The following is a 19,279-nucleotide window of genomic DNA, read 5'->3' on the forward strand; positions in this document are numbered from 1 at the left end:
TACTCAGTGTCCATGTAAACGCCTTCTAGAATTACCTTTTCTTTGGCGGCCGTATGGCCAAAGAGAATGGTCGAAATTCCGTCAAAATGTGAAAGCGTTTCGAATCGAACGGTGACAAAGCAAGTTTGTTTTGATTCAGTCTTACTATTTTCTCCATTCGCCACTGTATCATAGTTGTACACTTTTGTTTTTTTTTCCAGTAATAATGTGTTCCTAAAGCTTTGTTGCACCGATTCTCATTGCACAGTCTACTTTATCCCTTTGGCACTCAGCTTTTGACTGCCTTCTAAACAGTAGCAAAAAGTTTATTTCTTTTCTAGTGGGTAGGGGGTTTTATCTTTCCTTTTAGAATTTCAATTTAAACCAAATAAAATTTTATTCATTTTACCAAAGAGCAGAAGACTAATTTATGAATAAAAAGGATTGAAAAAATTAAATTTTCAGATAAATCAACGCTTAGGCAACATTGTATAATGTTGCCCAAATCAGCTTTATGCCCATAGTTTACTGTTAAAGGGAGTGGGATGTAGGTTGCTAGTTGTGGTGGTGGTAGTTTTTTCTGTAATAAAGGAGGAATGGCGGTAGGAGGTGGCTTAAGTTGGGTCTTTTACTCAACCTTAAAGACGATCAAATAAAGTTTCGGTTTCAAGGCGATGACCTCTCTGATCGGCTTCCCACCAGTCGCGTCTTCAAACTTTGACACAATTATCTTGTTTGTATTGTCCAACAGGAAATTGTCCTCATCAAAGTTTGAGAAGTCGAAGTCCGCTTTTAGTTTCTTTAAGTCTCGGTAAACGTCGTCAGTTTTTATGGCATAAATACAACTATCCTGTCGGAGTATAGTTGTTCTTAAGTTAGAGTCGGTTTCTTTTTTCGATATTTAATTTGAAACATGAAACGCTTTGCGATGTCTAAGATAATCGCATAAACTATCATAATATTTTTTAAACTGAAAAATGGATATTGGCTAACTGATCGTCAATGATTTGGAAGCTCTTCATTGCGCTCAGAGCTGTTTTTTGAGGAAAATTTCTCTCTCTTATTCTTTAGAATCGCCAGCTTCTCTCTTTCTAACTTAGAGTCCATTGTCTTACCGAATGCTGAATTAATAATCAGAATGCAAAAGTACTCTTCAAATTTATTTATCGCGTTTTTTAGGCGGGTGTTGACGTCGACAAAGGGTGCCATCAAGTGACACTGGCGGAACTGAGGAACTGTTTCTTTCGAGGTGAGTTAATTTCATTTCCAGCTCGTGGTACATTTTTAGGGTAAGGTAATGCAACAAATAATTCTCTTTAGGGTGCAAGGTCTGCAGAAGCCTTGGAACCTTTGGCCTTGTGGTGAATCCCATTTTCCCCAACATTTCAACTTGCTCGTTGCACCGATGTCCACTACTTCACGAGAGGGTGCAAGAAGGTAATCAGCGAAGAAATCATAACGCTCCTCGGGTATGGTCAAATTGACTTCAATTATATAAACCCACTCGGAGGTTTTGCTGGTGACCAGTATGTCTTCTAATCTTTTTTCAACTATTGAAGAATCTTTTAAGGGCCAAGTTAATGTTTCATTATCCCCCCGTACAAATTGTTTGCGTGAATACTGAGGAAGTAGCTTGATGGTTATGAGGGCGAACATGGTCGAGGTATTCATTTTGCTTTGTAAAATTGACGGGCGTAAACCGACGACATGCCTCATCGTATCATTCGCTGCACAAGCTCCAGTTGTTTAAGATCCGTTAAGAGTTTCAGGTCCGGCTTATAAGCTTTTTTTGATGGCAAACTTCACGAAAATTGCAAAAACGGAAGGAAGTAATAGCACATCAGTGGTCACGTACAAGCTCGGTGAAAACCTTTAGTGCATGATAGTACTCTATTCTGGTAATACTCATACCACCTCCTGTCTGACAATTTTTCCACATTGCTAGCGGGGAAGTCGACATTTTCAGAACTTTTCAGTTGAAGTATGCATAAGGGTAGGGGTGTTTTTCTTTCAATTGCATTTATCATCTCAGCAGAAAAAAAATTGTGATTTTACTTTTGAAAAATATGCACTTTTTGATTTTTGTTACAAAAGCAAAACTCTGTTTTTACGGACAGGTATAGTTTAGGTTTTTTGTGTTTGCTTACAGTTCTCTAAAACAACGATTGACGTTGAACAGGTGGGCTAAATAAGATTAACTTGTGAAGCTGGCCAAGCATATAATGGAACACTGAAGCGGAAATACTTCAACATCTCCCAGTCTTTAATTTCAGATTTGTACTGATTCTGTCAAAACTCTCAATGTTAGAAAAAATCAGGTTCTATGAGCAATATAATAACATTTTTTGAAAACGGTCAGAAGGTGATGAGATTTAGAGTACTTTGAAAAAACGCAGCTATCTCTAAGACCACCCAGAAGACAGAATACGACTTTTGTTCAAATCAATTGAGTAAAAGTTTGCTGAAAAGGTGGATTTGAAAAACGACAAGATCTTTCAATTGCATATAAAGAGACATTAATATCAATGACTTTTTTTATTGAACTGGTTGATTTTGTCTATCCTACATTGCTCTTAGGCCTTGTAAGAAACGATTAGGAATTCCGTTACATAATTGGCAAAAACAGTGGAATTTGTGATAGAAGTTATGCGAAAGAGAAAATTTCAAATAATCAGGATAAAACATCCCTATTGGAAAAAAAAAAACATATGGCGTAACAGATGAAGAGGAAACTAGCAGAGAGCTCAAAAGAAGAAAAATTTGACCTGCTCTCTTTTTAAAGTATTGTTCTATGTGATGAAAAAGTTTTCTTATTTGAATTTAATAAATTTAGCACATTTTGGTAACATTGAATGTATGCTTAAGGCATCAAGCAAGCAGCTTTTTTTGATATTTGTCTTACATGTATATAATTTATGCGCAAATTGGCTGAGAAGAAATATACCTATCAAAACTAAATGGATGATACATTTCAATAAGGTTTTTCACCAAAATCATCTAAAAAAACAAAATTGCTTGACGCGTAGTGCTTGTCAATATGAATAATAATTTTTTCTTACAGTTATGATTATATAAAAGAAACAAAACCTACGCCTACGCAATTTCCATTATGTTATTTTATTTTTTTAATTCATCTCAAAAGTTTTAATTCATCTCAAATAATTTTTCTTTTAACCTAATCAATTTGATATTCAATATTGAGATAGTTTTCAACGAATATATTCAACAAATGATGAAATAATTTTTTAGTCCCGAAAGTTCTTTTTGGTGCAAATCTTTTTAAACCATACTTCTAACTGTTCGTGAAAAAGGTATCTGGATACGTCGAAAAGCAACAGCATTTCAATCGAAAAAAAAACGAAAAAAAATTTCGGTATTTAGAAATAATGTTTCTGCAATTCTGAAAATTTTGGACATGCATCTGCCCTGGAAATTTTTTTCTGGCAAAGAGTCAATTATAATCAGGAGTTTGCCAAGTGCAAAGAGTATGGCAAAGCAACTTGCTACAGAAGTCCATTTTGCGTCACAACCAATGCCCGTTGATCAGCCTACTTTCGAATTTAGCTGTTCACTGTAATTGAACTACAAAAATCAAAAGCTTATATCAACTAAACTTTGAAACCACTTGGAAGAAATTATGTTCATTGAGAACTGCAGAGTACAATAATTTTGGCTCTTTATTATAGTTTTATATTTTCTAATTGAATAATGATTCTTCTCAAACCATCTTCTACTGTTGTGTAGATTAAGGGCTAGAATGTTTGCTTTTATCAAATAAAAATTTTTCAAAAAAATCTTTTAAATGCAAACTGATTACCAATCATTTATGTAAATTTTGATTATTTTTTTAGGTATCATTCAATAAACAAAATAATTAGTCAAAAACGTCGTTTTTTTGCGTTTTTATCTATCTCAAACAAGGATTTTAATTTTAATAATGGAAAATAATATTTTTTCAATAAAAAAAAAACAAAAAACAATTTGGGTAAAAATTCGGATTTTCAAGTTTGTTTTTGATTGTTTGCAAAAATTAAACTAATGGAATAAGTAAAATTAAAACAAGTTAGTGAATTTTGTGAAATTTAATGCGGAAAAAAAAACAGAACAATTCAAGATATCTTAAAAATTGTCAAATATCAGGTTGCTAGTTGTGGTGGTGGTGGTAGTTTTTTCTGTAAAAAAGGAGGAACGGCGGTAGGAGGTGGCTTAAGTTGGGACTCTTACTCCACCTTAAAGACGACCAAATAAAGTTTCGGTTTCAAGGCGATGACCTCTCTGATTGGCTTTCCACTAGTCGCGTCTTCAAACTTTGACACAATTATCTTGTTTGTATTGTCCAACAGGAAATTGTCCTCATCAAAATTTGAGAAGTCGCAGTCCGCTTTTGATTTCTTTAGGTCTTGGTAAATGTCGTCAGTATTTATGGCATAAAAACCACTATCTTGTCGGAGTATAGATGTTCTAAAGTCAGAGTCGGTTTCGTTTTTTGATAATGAAATGGAAACATGAAACGCTTTGCGATGTCTAAGATAATCGCATAAACTACCATAATATTTTTTAAACTGAAAAATGGATATTAGCTAACTGATCGTCAATGATTTGGAAGCTCTTCATCGCGCTCAGAGCTGTTTTTCGAGGAAAGTTTCTCTCTTTTATTCCTTAGAATCGCCAGCTTCTCTCTTCCTAACTTAGAGTCCATTGTTCAACCGAATGCTGAATTAATAATCAGAAAGTAAAAGCTCTCTTCAAATTTGTTTATCGCGGTTTTTTTAGGCGCGTGTTGATGTCGACAAAGGGTGCCATCAAGTGACACTGGCGGAACTGAAGAACTGTTTCTTTCGAGGTGAGTTAGTTTCATTTCCAGCTCGTGGTACAACTTTAGGGTAAGGTAATGCAACAAATAACTCTCTTAAGGGTGCAAGGTCTGCAGAAGCCTTGGCACCTTTGGCATTGTGGTGAATCCCATATCCCCAACATTTCGACTTGCTCGTTGCACCGATGTCAACTAATTCACGAGTCATAAAAAAGCCCTTTCAGTCGTGATTTGAACGACATCAAAAGTTTTTAAAACTTAATCCCGATGACGAGAAAAACCGGTTTGAACTTTTTGATTTTTCGTCTATTTTCGAGCGAGTGAGCAGGCTTACATTAGCTTATTTATGCTTAATTTAATCCTTGAAAATTTAGTTTTTCTCAAGCAGTATTGCTTTGTGGAGTGTTTAACTTCATCTTAGGAATCGAAAACTTCAAAATTTTTGGAAGTGTTTCTTGATATTTGGCTTAAAAAATTGTTTTCAAATTCGAATAATTTACATGAATGACGAAAAATTGACACTAATTGGAAAAAAAAATGTGTAATTAATTAAAACTGGTCTTAACATTCTGTGCTACTTGAGGAGTAACCAATTATCTTTGTTAAAATTGTGTCAAGTGCAATCAATGAGGACATAGAATCGGAAAAATCATCCAATTCAACAGTTTAGATGATCTATTAATGAAACTGAAAGCAAGTGATCAAAAATAAAAAAATTTAACCGGAGCTAACGGACGATAGGTATGATCTCAGTGCAGGAAAAATCAAAAACACGAGCAAAGTATCCTTGTATAGAGTCCCAGATCCTAACGTAAGGCAAATTCCTAGGAAAGGGGTCCTCAATTTTTTGAAAAATCCATATCCTAGGATTTTGTAAATGAAAATAAGTTGTTCCCACCCCTAGAGTAAAAGACCCCCTTCCTAGGATCTTGTTGAGCTGAGCTTAACAATCGGGACCGGATCTTCTAACTCCCTTTCAAGCGGCCCCGCTTTCCCACAATAATTAATCGTTCTAACTTTTGAACTTTCTTTTTCGTCCTAATTTTATTTGGATATCATTTCCTGTAGTTCGTCTTTTTCGTCGAATTTTTGTTATGCCTATGAACATTTGTTATTAAAACTGAACCAAAAGATTTAGTTTGAACCAATACTTGGCTTTTGTCAATTAGTTTATATACCAGACGCTATTTATATTAAAACAATGATTAGGCCTAATACGATAATTTTATCGCTGGTAAACTGGGAAAAACAAAACCAAATTTAACCCGAAGTATGAAAAGGAAAAACAGTTGAAATCATCTCAATATAAAAGTTTCAAAAATCGATGTTTGTTGTTTTGGTTTTCTTCGTGCTGTTTTAGATGACCTTTTTTCCGAAGCTTCCGATAAAATAAATCAGTAATTGATAGGAAGACGTTCACGGAATTAACTACTAGAAGCTTCTTCTTCTCGCAGCTCTGTTTCTGAGTAGGGCCGCTGTAAAAATCCCCAGTCCGGTAATTTAAATTCGGACGAACTGTTATCAGCTTTACTGTATGAGTTGGTCTACTCAGTGTCCATGTAAACGCCTTCTAGAATTACCTTTTCTTTGGCGGCCGTATGGCCAAAGAGAATTGTCGAAATTCCGTCAAAATGTGAAAGCGTTTCGAATCGAACGGTGACAAAGCAAGTTTGTTTTGATTCAGTCTTACTATTTTCTCCATTCGCCACTGTATCATAGTTGTACACTTTTGTTTTTTTTCCAGTAATAATGTGTTCCTAAAGCTTTGTTGCACCGATTCTCATTGCACAGTCTACTTTATCCCTTTGGCACTCAGCTTTTGACTGCCTTCTAAACAGTAGCAAAAAGTTTATTTCTTTTCTAGTGGGTAGGGGGTTTTTATCTTTCCTTTTAGAATTTCAATTTTAACCAAATAAAGTTTTAATCATTTTACCAAAGAGCAGAAGACTAATTTATGAACAAAAAGGATTAAAAAAATTAAATTTTCAGATAAATCAACGCTTAGGCAACATTGTATAATGTTGCCCAAATCAGCTTTATGCCCATAGTTTACTGTTAAAGGGAGTGGGATGGAGGTTGCTAGTTGTGGTGGTGGTAGTTTTTTCTGTAATAAAGGAGGAATGGCGGTAGAAAGTTTCTTAAGTTGGACCTTTTACTCACCCTTAAAGACGACCAAAAAAAATTTCGGTTTCAAGGCGATGACCTCTCTGATCGGTTTCCCACCATTCGCGTCTTCAAACTTTGACACAATTATCTTGTTTGTTTTTTCCAACAGGAAATTGTCCTCATCAAAATTTGAGAAGTCGAAGTCCGCTTTTATTTTCTTTAAGTCTCGGTAAACGTCGTCAGTTTTTATGGCATAAATACAACTATCCTGTCGGAGTATAGTTGTTCTAAAGTTAGAGTCGGTTTCTTTTTTCGATAATGAAATTGAAACATGAAACGCTTTGCGATATCTAAGATAATCGCATAAACTATCATAATATTTTTTAAACTGAAAAATGGATATTGGCTAACAGATCGTCAATGATTTGGAAGCTCTTTATCGCGCTCAGAGCTGTTTTTTGAGGAAAATTTCTCTCTCTTATTCCTTAGAATCGCCAGCTTCTCTCTTTCTAACTTAGAGTCCATTGTCTTACCGAATGCTGAATTAATAATCAGAATGTAAAAGTTCTCTTCAAATTTATTTATCGCGGTTTTTAGGCGGGTGTTGATGTCGACAAAGGGTGCCATCAAGTGACACTGGTGGAACTGAAGAACTTTTTCTTTCGAGGTGAGTTAATTTCATTTCCAGCTCGTGGTACATTTTTAGGGTAAAGTAATGCAACAAATAATTCTTTTTAGGGTGCAAGGTCTGCAGAAGCCTTGGAACTTTTGGCATTGTGGTGAATCCCATTTTCCCAACATTTCGACTTGCTCGTCGCTCGTTGCACCGATGTCCACCAATTCACGAAAGGGGGCGAGAAGGTAATCAGCGAAGAAATCATGAAGCTCTTCGGGTATGGTCAAAATGACTTCTTTTGTATAAACCCACTCGGAGGTTTTGCTGGTGACCAATATGTCTTCTAATCTTTTTTCAACTATTGAAGAATCCTTTAAGAGCCAAATTAATGTTTCATTATCCCCCTGTACAAATTGTTTGCGTGGATACTGAGGAAGTAGCTTGATGGTTATGAGGGCGAACATGTTCGAGGTATTCATTTTGCTTTGTAAAATTGACGGGCGTAAACCGACGACATGCCTCATCGTATCATTCGCTGCACAAACAACGATTGATGTTGAACAGGTGGGCTAAATAAGATTAACTTGTGAAGCTGGCCAAGCATATAATGGAACACTGAAGCGGAAATACTTCAACATCTCCCAGTCTTTAATTTCAGATTTGTACTGATTCTGTCAAAACTCTCAATGTTAGAAAAAATCAGGTTCTATGAGCAATATAATATCATTTTTTGAGAACGGTCAGAATGTGATGAGATTTAGAGTACTTTGAAAAAATGCAGCTATCTCTAAGACCGCCCAGAAGACAGAATACGGTTTTTTTTCAAATCAATTGAGTAAAAGTTTGCTGAAAAGGTGGATTTGAAAAACGACGAGATCTTTCAATTGCATATGAAGAGACACTAATATCAATGACTTTTTTTATTGAACAGGTTGATTTTGTCTATCCTACATTGCTCTTAGGCCTTGTAGAAACAAATAAGAATTCCGTTACATAATCGGCAAAAACAGTAGAATTTGTGATAGAAGTTACGCGAAAGAGAAAATTTCAAATAATCAGGATAAAACATCCCTAATGAAAAAAAAACATATGGCGTAACAGATGAAGAGTAAACTAGTAGAGAGCTCGAAAGAAGAAAAATTTGACCTGCTCTCTTATTGAAGTATTGTTCTATGTGATGAAAAAATTTTCTAATTTGAATTTAATAAACTTAGCACATTTTGGTAACATTGAATGTATGCTTAAGGCATCAAGCAGGCAGGTTTTTTGGTATTTGTCTTACGTGTATCTAATTTATGCGCAAATTGGCTGAGAAGAAAAATATCTATCAAAACTAAATGGATGATACATTTCAATAAGGTACTGTAAGGAACAAAAAAAAGTTTTTTCATCAAAATCATCTAAAAAAAACAAAATTGCTTGACGCGTAGTACTTGTCAATATGAATAATAATTTTTTCTTACAGTTATGCTTATATAAAAAAAACAAAACCTACGCCTACGCAATTTCCATATTGTTATTTTATTTTTTTTATTCATCTCAAACTCATAATTTTTCTTTTAACGTAATCAATATGATATTCAATATTGAGATAGTTTTCAACGAAATATATTCAACAAATGATGAATGTTTTTTAATCCCGAAAGTTCTTTTTGGTGCAAATCTTTTTAAACCGTGCTTCTAACTGTTCGTGAAAAAGGTATCTGGATACGTCGAAAAGCAACAGCATTTCTATCGAAAAAAAAACAAAACAAAAAAAAATTTCGGTATTTAGAAATAATGTTTTTGCAATTCTGAAAATTTTGGACGTGCATCTGCCCTGGAAATATTTTTCTGGCAAAGAGTCAATTAAAATCAGGAGTTTGCCAAGTGCAAAGAGTATAGCAAAGCAACTTGCTACAGAAGTCCATGTTGCGTCACAACCAATGCCCGTTGGTCAGCCTACTTTCGAACTTAGCTGTTCACTGTAAAAGAGAATGAACTACAAAAATCAAAAACTTATGTCAAATAAACTTTGAAACCACTTGGAAGAAATTATGTTCATTGAGAACTGCAGAGTACAATAAGTTTTGCACTTTATTATAGTTTTTATATTTTCTTATTGAATAATGATTCTTCACAAACCATCTTCTTTTGTTGTGTAGATTAGGGGCTAGAATGTTTGCTTTTATCAAATAAAAACTTTAAAAAAAAATCTTTCAAATGCAAACTGATTACCAAAAATTTCTGTAAATTGTGATTATTTCTTAAGTATTATTCAATAAACAAAATAATTTGTCAAAAACGTCATATTTTTGCGTTTTTATCTATCTCAAATAAGAATTCTAATTTTAATAATGGAAAATAATAATTTCTCAATAAAAAAAAACAATTTGGGTAAAAATTCGGATTTTCAAGTTTGTTTTTGATTCTTTGCAAAAATTAAACTAATGAAACAAGTAAAATTAAATCAAGTTAGTGAACTTTGTGAAATGTAGTGCGGAACAAAAAACAGAACAATTCAAGATTTCATAAAAAATGTCAAATATCAGGTTGCTAGTTGTGGTGGTGGTAGTTTTTTCTGTTATAAAGGAGGAACGGCGGTAGGAGGTGGCTTAAGTTGGGAATTTTACTCCACCTTAAAGACGACCAAATAAAGTTTCGGTTTCAAGGCGATGACCTCTCTGATCGGCTTCCCATCAGTCGCGTCTTCAAACTTTGACACAATTATCTTGTTTGTATTGTCCAACAGGAAATTGTCCTCATCAAAATTTGAGAAGTCTCAGTCCGCTTTTATTTTCTTTAGGTCTTGGTAAAGGTCTTCAGTATTTATGGCATAAAAACAACTATCCTGTCGGAGTATAGTTGTTCTAAAGTTAGAGTCGGTTTCTTTTTTTGATAAAGAAATTGAAACATGAAATGCTTTTCGATGTCTAAGATAATCGCATAAACTACCCTAATATTTTTTAAACTGAAAAATGGATATTGGCTAACTGATCGTCAATGATTTGGAAGCTCTTTATCGCGCTCAGAGCTTTTTTTTGAGGAAAATTTCTCTCTCCTATTCCTTAGAATCGCTAGCTTCTCTCTTCGTAACTTAGAGTTCATTGTCTTACCGAATGCTGAGTTAATAATCAGAATGTAAAATTTCTCTTCAAATTTATTTATCGCGGTTTTTTTAGGCGGGTGTTGATGTCGACAAAGGGTGCCATCAAGTGACACTGGCGGAACTGAAGAACTGTTTCTTTCGACGTGAGTTAGTTTCATTTCCAGCTCGTGGTACAACTTTAGGGTAAGGTAATGCAACAAATAACTCTCTTAAGGGTGCAAGGTCTGCAGAATCCTTGGCACCTTTGGCATTGTGGTGAATCCCATTTTCCCCAACATTTCGACTTGCTCGTTGCACCGATGCCCACTACTTCACGAGAGGGGCAAGAAGGTATTGAGCAAAGAAATCATGAAGCTCTTCGGGTATGGTCAAATTGACTTCAATTAGATAAACCCACTCGGAGGTTTTGCTGGTGACCAGTATGTCTTCTAATCTTTTTTCAAATATTGAAGAATCCTTTAAGGGCCAAGTTAACGTTTCATTATCCCCCCGTACAAATTGTTTGCGTGAGAACTGAGGATGTAGCTTGATGGTTATGAGGGCGAACACGGTTGAGGTGTTCATTTTGCTTTGTAAAATCGACGGGCGTATACCGACGTCAAGCCTCATCGTATCATTCGCTCCACAAGGTCCAGTTGTTTAAGATCCGTTAACAGTTTCAGGTCCGGCTTATAAATTTTTTTGATGGCAAACTTCACGAAAATTGCAAAAACGGAAGGAAGTAATAGCACATCAGTAGTCAAGTACAAGTTCGGTGAAACTTTTTAGTGCATGATAGTACTCTATTCTGGTAATACTCATACCACCTCCTGTCAGACAATTTTTCCACATTGCTAGCGGAGAAGTCGACATTTTCAGAATTTTTCAGTTGAAGTATGCATAAGGATAGGGGCGTTTTTCTTTCAATTGCATTTATCATCTCAGCACAAAAAAAATTGTGATTTTACTTTTGAAAAATATGCACTTTTTGATTTTTGTTACAAAAGCAAAACTCTGTTTTTACGGACAGGTACAGTTTAGGTTTTTTTGTGTTTGCTTACAGTTCTCTAAAACAACGATTGATGTTGAACAGGTGGGCTAAATAAGATCAACTTGTGAAGCTGGCCAAGCATATAATGGAACACTGAAGCGGAAATACTTCAACATCTCCCAGTCTTTAATTTCAGATTTGTACTGATTCTGTCAAAACTCTCGATGTTAGAAAAAATCAGGTTCTATGAGCAATATAACATCATTTTTCGAAAACGGTCAGAAGGTGATGAGATCTAGAGTACTTTGAAAAAACGCAGCTATCTCTAAGACCGCCCAGACGACAGAATACGACTTTTATTCAAATCAATTGAGTAAAAGTTTGCTGAAAAGGTGGATTTGAAAAACGACGAGATCTTTCAATTTCATATGAAGAGACATTAATATCAATGACTTTTTTATTGAACTGGTTGATTTTGTCTATCCTACATTGCTCTTAGGCCTTGCAACAACCGATTAAGAATTCCGTTACATAATTGGCAAAAACAGTAGAATTTGTGATAGAAGTTACACGAAAGAGAAAAATTCACATAATCAAGATAAAACATCCTTTTTGAAAAAAAACATATGGCGTAACAGATGAAGAGGAAACTAGCAGAGAGCTCGAACGAAGAAAAATTTGATCTGCTCTGTTATTAAAATAATGTTCTATGTGATGAAAAAAGTAATTAATTTGAATTTAATAATTTTAGCATATTTTGGTAACATTGAATGTATGCTTAAGGCATCAAGCAGGCAGGTTTTTTGGTATTTGTCTTACATGTATCTAATTTATGCGCAAATTGGCTGAGAAAAAATATACCTATCAAAACTAAATGGATGATACATTTCAATAAGGTACTGTAAGGAACAAAAAAAATTTTTTCATCATAATCATCTAAAAAAAACAAAAGTGCTTGACGCGTAGTACTTGTCAATATGAATAATAAATTTTTCTTAGAGTTATGATTATATAAATGAAACAAAACCTACGCCTACGCAATTTCCATTATGTTATTTTGTTTTTTTAATTCATTTCAAACTCATAATTTTTCTTTTAACCTAATCAGTTTGATATTCAATATTGAGATAGTTTTCAATGAATATATTCAACAAATGATGAAATAATTTTTTAGTCCCGAAAGTTCTTTTTAGTGCAAATCTTTTTAAACCGTGCTTCTAACTGTTTGTGAAAAAAGTATCTAGATACGTCGAAAAGCAACAGCATTTCAATCGAAAAAAAAACGAAAAAAAATTTCGGTATTTAGAAATAATGTTTTTGCAATTCTGAAAAGTTTGGACATGCATCTGCCCTAGAAATATTTTTCTAGCAAAAAGTCAATTATAATCAGGACTTAGTTGTTCACTGTAACAGAGAATGAACTACAAAAATCAAAAGCTTATGTCAACTAAACTTTGAAACCACTTGGAAGAAATTATGTTCATTGAGAACTGCAGAGTACAATAGTTTTTGCTCTTTATTATAGTTTTATGTTTTCTAATTGAATAATGATTACCTCAAACCATCTTCTACTGTTGTGTAGATTAGGGGCTAGAATCTTTTCTTTTATCAAATAAAAACTTGAAAAAAAACATTCTTTCAAATGCAAACAGATTACCAAAAATTTCTCTCATCAGTCGCGTCTTCAAACTTTGACACAATTATCTTGTTTGTATTGTCCAACAGGAAATTGTCCTCATCAAAATTTGAGAAGTCTCAGTCCGCTTTTATTTTCTTTAGGTCTTGGTAAAGGTCTTCAGTATTTATGGCATAAAAACAACTATCCTGTCGGAGTATAGTTGTTCTAAAGTTAGAGTCGGTTTCGTTTTTTGATAAAGAAATTGAAACATGAAATGCTTTTCGATGTCTAAGATAATCGCATAAACTACCCTAATATTTTTTAAACTGAGAAATGGATATTGGCTAACTGATCGTCAATGATTTGGAAGCTCTTTATTGCGCTCAGAGCTTTTTTTTGAGGAAAGTTTCTCTCTTTTATTCCTTAGATTCGCCAGCTTCTCCCTTCCTAACTTAGAGTCCATTGTTAAACCGAATGCTGAATTAATAATCAGAAAGTAAAAGTTCTCTTCAAATTTGTTTATCGCGGTTTTTTTAGGCGCGTGTTGATGTCGACAAAGGGTGCCATCAAGTGACACTGGCGGAACTGAAGAACTGTTTCTTTCGAGGTGAGTTAGTTTCATTTCCAGCTCGTGGTACAACTTTAGGGTAAGTTAATGCAACAAATAACTCTCTTAAGGGTGCAAGGTCTGCAGAAGCCTTGGCACCTTTGGCATTGTGGTGAATCCCATATCCCCAACATTTCGACTTGCTCGTTGCACCGATGTCAACTAATTCACGAGTCATAAAAAAGCCCTTTCAGTCGTGATTTGAACGACATCAAAAGTTTTTAAAACTTAATCCCGGTGACGAGAAAAACCGGTTTGAACTTTTTGATTTTTCGTCTATTTTCGAGCGAGTGAGCAGGCTTACATTAGCTTATTTATGCTTATTTTAATCCTTGAAAATTTAGTTTTTCTCAAGCAGTATTGCTTTGTGGAGTGTTTAACTTCATCTTAGGAATCGAAAACTTCAAAATTTTTGGAAGTGTTTCTTGATATTTGGCTTAAAAAATTGTTTTCAAATTTGAATAATTTACATGAATGACGAAAAATTGACACTAATTGGAAAAAAAATGTGTAATTATTTAAAACTGGTCTTAACATTCTGTGCTACTTGAGGAGTAACCGGTTATCTTTGTTAAAATTGTGTCAACTGCAATCAATGAGGACATAGAATCGGAAAATTCATCCAATTCAACAGTTTAGATGATCTATTAATGAAACTGAAAGCAAGTGATCAAAAATAAAAAAATTTAACCGGAGCTAACGGACGGTAGGTATGATCTCAGTGCAGGAAAAATCAAAAACACGAGCAAAGTATCCTTGTATAGAGTCCCAGATCCTAACGTAAGGCAAATTCCTAGGAATGGGGTCCTCAATTTTTTGAAAAATCCCTATCCTAGGATTTTGTAAATGAAAATAAGTTGTTCCCACCCCTAGAGTAAAAGACCCCCTTCCTAGGATCTTGTTGAGCTGAGCTTAACAATCGGGACCGGATCTTCTAACTCCCTTTCAAGCGGCCCCGCTTTCCCGCAATAATTAATCGTTCTAACTTTTGAACTTTCTTTTTCGTCCTAATTTTATTTGGATATCATTTCCTGTAGTTCGTCTTTTTCGTCGAATTTTTGTTATGCCTATGAACATTTGTTATTAAAACTGAACCAAAAGATTTCGTTTGAACCAATACTTGGCTTTTGTCAATTAGTTTATATACCAGACGCTATTTATGTTAAAACAATGATTAGGCCTAATACGATAATTTTATCGCTGGTAAACTGGGAAAAACAAAACCAAATTTAACCCGAAGTATGAAAAGGAAAAACAGTTGAAATCATCTCAATATAAAAGTTTCAAAAATCGATGTTTGTTGTTTTGGTTTTCTTCGTGCTGTTTTAGATGACCTTTTTTCCGAAGCTTCCGATAAAATAAATCAGTAATTGATAGGAAGACGTTCACGGAATTAACTACTAGAAGCTTCTTCTTCTCGCAGCTCTGTTTCTGAGTAGGGCCGCTGTAAAAATCCCCAGTCCGGTAATTTAAATTCGGACGAACTGTTATCAGCTTTACTGTATGAGTTGGTCTACTCAGTGTCCATGTAAACGCCTTCTAGAATTACCTTTTCTTTGGCGGCCGTATGGCCAAAGAGAATTGTCGAAATTCCGTCAAAATGTGAAAGCGTTTCGAATCGAACGGTGACAAAGCAAGTTTGTTTTGATTCAGTCTTACTATTTTCTCCATTCGCCACTGTATCGTAGTTGTACACTTTTGTTTTTTTTCCAGTAATAATGTGTTCCTAAAGCTTTGTTGCACCGATTCTCATTGCACAGTCTACTTTATCCCTTTGGCACTCAGCTTTTGACTGCCTTCTAAACAGTAGCAAAAAGTTTATTTCTTTTCTAGTGGGTAGGGGGTTTTTATCTTTCCTTTTAGAATTTCAATTTAAACCAAATAAAATTTTATTCATTTTACCAAAGAGCAGAAGACTAATTTATGAATAAAAAGGATTGAAAAAATTAAATTTTCAGATAAATCAACGCTTAGGCAACATTGTATAATGTTGCCCAAATCAGCTTTATGCCCATAGTTTACTGTTAAAGGGAGTGGGATGGAGGTTGCTAGTTGTGGTGGTGGTAGCTTTTTCTGTAATAAAGGAGGAATGGCGGTAGAAAGTTTCTTAAGTTGGGCTTTTTACTCACCCTTAAAGACGACCAAAAAAATTTTCGGTTTCAAGGCAATGACCTCTCTGATCGGCTTCCCACCATTCGCGTCTTCAAACTTTGACACAATTATCTTGTTTGTTTTGTCCAACAGGAAATTGTCCTCGTCAAAATTTGAGAAGTCGAAGTCCGCTTTTATTTTCTTTAAGTATCGGTAAACGTCGTCAGTTTTTATGGCATAAATACAACTATCCTGTCGGAGTATAGTTGTTTTAAAGTTAGAGTCGGTTTCTTTTTTCGATAATGAAATTGAAACATGAAACGCTTTGCGATGTCTAAGATAATCGCATAAACTATCATAATATTTTTTAAACTGAAAAATGGATATTGGCTAACAGATCGTCAATGATTTGGAAGCTCTTTATCGCGCTCAGAGCTGTTGTTTGAGGAAAATTTCTCTCTCTTATTCCTTAGAATCGCCAGCTTCTCTCTTTCTAACTTAGAGTCCATTGTCTTACCGAATGCTGAATTAATAATCAGAATGTAAAAATTCTCTTCAAATTTATTTATCGCGGTTTTTTAGGCGGGTGTTAATGTCGACAAAGGGTGCCATCAAGTGACACTGGCGGAACTGAAGAACTGTTTCTTTCGAGGTGAGTTAATTTCATTTCCAGCTCGTGGTACATTTTTAGGGTAAAGTAATGCAACAAATAATTCTTTTTAGGGTGCAAGGTCTGCAGAAGCCTTGGAACTTTTGGCATTGTGGTGAATCCCATTTTCCCCAACATTTCGACTTGCTCGTCGCTCGTTGCACCGATGTCCACTAATTCACGAAAGAGGGCGAGAAGTTAATCAGCGAAGAAATCATGAAGCTCTTCGGGTATGGTCAAATTGACTTCTTTTGTATAAACCCACTCGGAGGTTTTGCTGGTGACCAATATGTCTTCTAATCTTTTTTCAACTATTGAAGAATCCTTTAAGAGCCAAGTTAATGTTTCATTATCCCCCCGTACAAATTGTTTGCGTGAATACTGAGGAAGTAGCTTGATGGTTATGAGGGCGAACATGGTCGAGGTATTCATTTTGCTTTGTAAAATTGACGGGCGTAAACCGACGACATGCCTCATCGTATCATTCGCTGCACAAGGTCCAGTTGTTTAAGATCCGTTAATAGTTTCAGGTCCGGCTTATAAGCTTTTTTTGATGGCAAACTTCACGAAAGTTGCAAAAACGGAAGGAAGTAATAGCACATCAGTGGTCACGTACAAGCTCGGTGAAAACTTTTAGTGCATGATAGTACTCTATTATGGTAATACTCATACCACCTCCTGTCAGACAATTTTTCCACATTGCTAGCGGGGAAGTCGACACTTTCAGAACTTTTCAGTTGAAGTATGCATAAGGGTAGGGGTGTTTTTCTTTCAATTGCATTTATCATCTCAGCAGAAAAAAAAATTGTGATTTTACTTTTGAAAAATATGCACTTTTTGATTTTTGTTACAAAAGCAAAACTCTGTTTTTACGGACAGGTACAGTTTAGGTTTTTTGAGTTTGCTTACAGTTCTCTAAAACAACGATTGATGTTGAACAGGTGGGCTAAATAAGATTAACTTGTGAAGCTGGCCAAGCATATAATGGAACACTGAAGCGGAAATACTTCAACATCTCCCAGTCTTTAATTTCAGATTTGTACTGATTCTGGCAAAACTCTCAATGTTAGAAAAAATCAGGTTCTATGAGCAATATAATATCATTTTTTGAAAACGGTCAGAAGGTGATGAGATTTAGAGTACTTTGAAAAAATGCAGCTATCTCTAAGACCGCCCAGAAGACAGAATACGACTTTTGTTCAATTCAATTGAGTAAAAGTTTGCTGAAAAGGTGGATTTGAAAAACGACGAGATCTTTCAATTGCATATGAAGAGACACTAATATCAATGACTTTTTTTATTGAACTGGTTGATTTTGTCTATCCTACATTGCTCTTAGGCCTTGTAAGAAACGATTAAGAATTCCGTTACATAATCGGCAAAAACAGTAGAATTTGTGATAGAAGTAGTAGTAGATAGAGTAAACTAGTAGAGAGCTCGAAAGAAGAAAAATTTGACCTGCTCTTTTATTAAAGTATTGTTCTATGTGATGAAAAAATTTTCTAATTTGAATTTAATAAACTCAGCACATTTTGGTAACATTGAATGTATGCTTAGGGCATCAAGCAGGCAGGTTTTTTGGTATTTGTCTTACGTGTATCTAATTTATGCGCAAATTGGCTGAGAAGAAATATATCTATCAAAACTAAATGGATGATACATTTCAATAAGGTACTGTAAGGAAAAAAAAAAGTTTTTTCATCATAATCATCTAAAAAAAAACAAAATTGTTTGACGCGTAGTACTTGTCAATATGAATAATAATTTTTTCTTACAGTTATGATTATATAAAAAAAAAAACCTACGCCTACACAATTTCCATATTGTTATTTTATTTTTTCAATTCATCTCAAACTCATAATTTTTCTTTTAACGTAATCAATATGATATTCAATATTGAGATAGTTTTCAACGAAATATATTCAACAAATGATAATAGTTTTTTAGTCCCGAAAGTTCTTTTTGGTGCAAATCTTTTTAAACCGTGCTTCTAACTGTTCGTGAAAAAGGTATCTGGATACGTCGAAAAGCAACAGCATTTCTATCGAAAAAAAAAAAACAAAACGAAAAAAAATTTCGGTATTTAGAAATAATGTTTTTGCATTTCTGAAAATTTTGGACGTGCATCTGCCCTGGAAATATTTTTGTGGCAAAGAGTCAATTATAATCAGGAGTTTGCCAAGTGCAAAGAGTATAGCAAAGCAATTTGCTACAGAAGTCCATGTTGCGTCACAACGAATGCCCGTTGGTCAGCCTACTTTCGAATTTAGCTGTTCACTGTAAAAGAGAATGAACTACAAAAATCAAAAGCTTATGTCAACTAAACTTTGAAACCACTTGGAAGAAATTATGTTCATTGAGAACTGCAGAGTACAATAAGTTTTGCACTTTATTATAAATTTATATATTCTTATTGAATAATGATTCTTCACAAACCATCTTCTTTTGTTGTGTAGATTAGGGGCTAGAATGTTTGCTTTTATCAAATAAAAACTAAAAAAAAAATCTTTCAAATGCAAACTGATTACCAAAAATTTCTGTAAATTTTGATTATTTCTGAAGTATTATTCAATAAACAAAATAATTTGTCAAAAACGTCATATTATTGCGTTTTTATCTATCTCAAATAAGAATTCTAATTTTAATAATGGAAAATAAAAATTTCTCAATAAAAAAAAACAATTTGGGTAAAAATTCGGATTTTCAAGTTTGTTTTTGATTCTTTGCAAAAATTAAACTAAT

At 34.3% G+C, this 19,279-nt stretch overlaps 1 protein-coding gene across 2 annotated transcripts in view; it reads right to left on the reverse strand.

Moving 5' to 3' along the window:
• Positions 1-19,279, reverse strand: part of LOC134839014 (uncharacterized) — a 335,027-nt gene that overhangs the window by 182,413 nt on the left and 133,335 nt on the right. The window lies entirely within an intron of this gene.

Source organism: Symsagittifera roscoffensis, chromosome 2 (assembly GCF_963678635.1).
Source record: "Symsagittifera roscoffensis chromosome 2, txSymRosc1.1, whole genome shotgun sequence".
Classification (NCBI taxonomy): Eukaryota; Metazoa; Xenacoelomorpha; order Acoela; family Convolutidae; genus Symsagittifera; species Symsagittifera roscoffensis.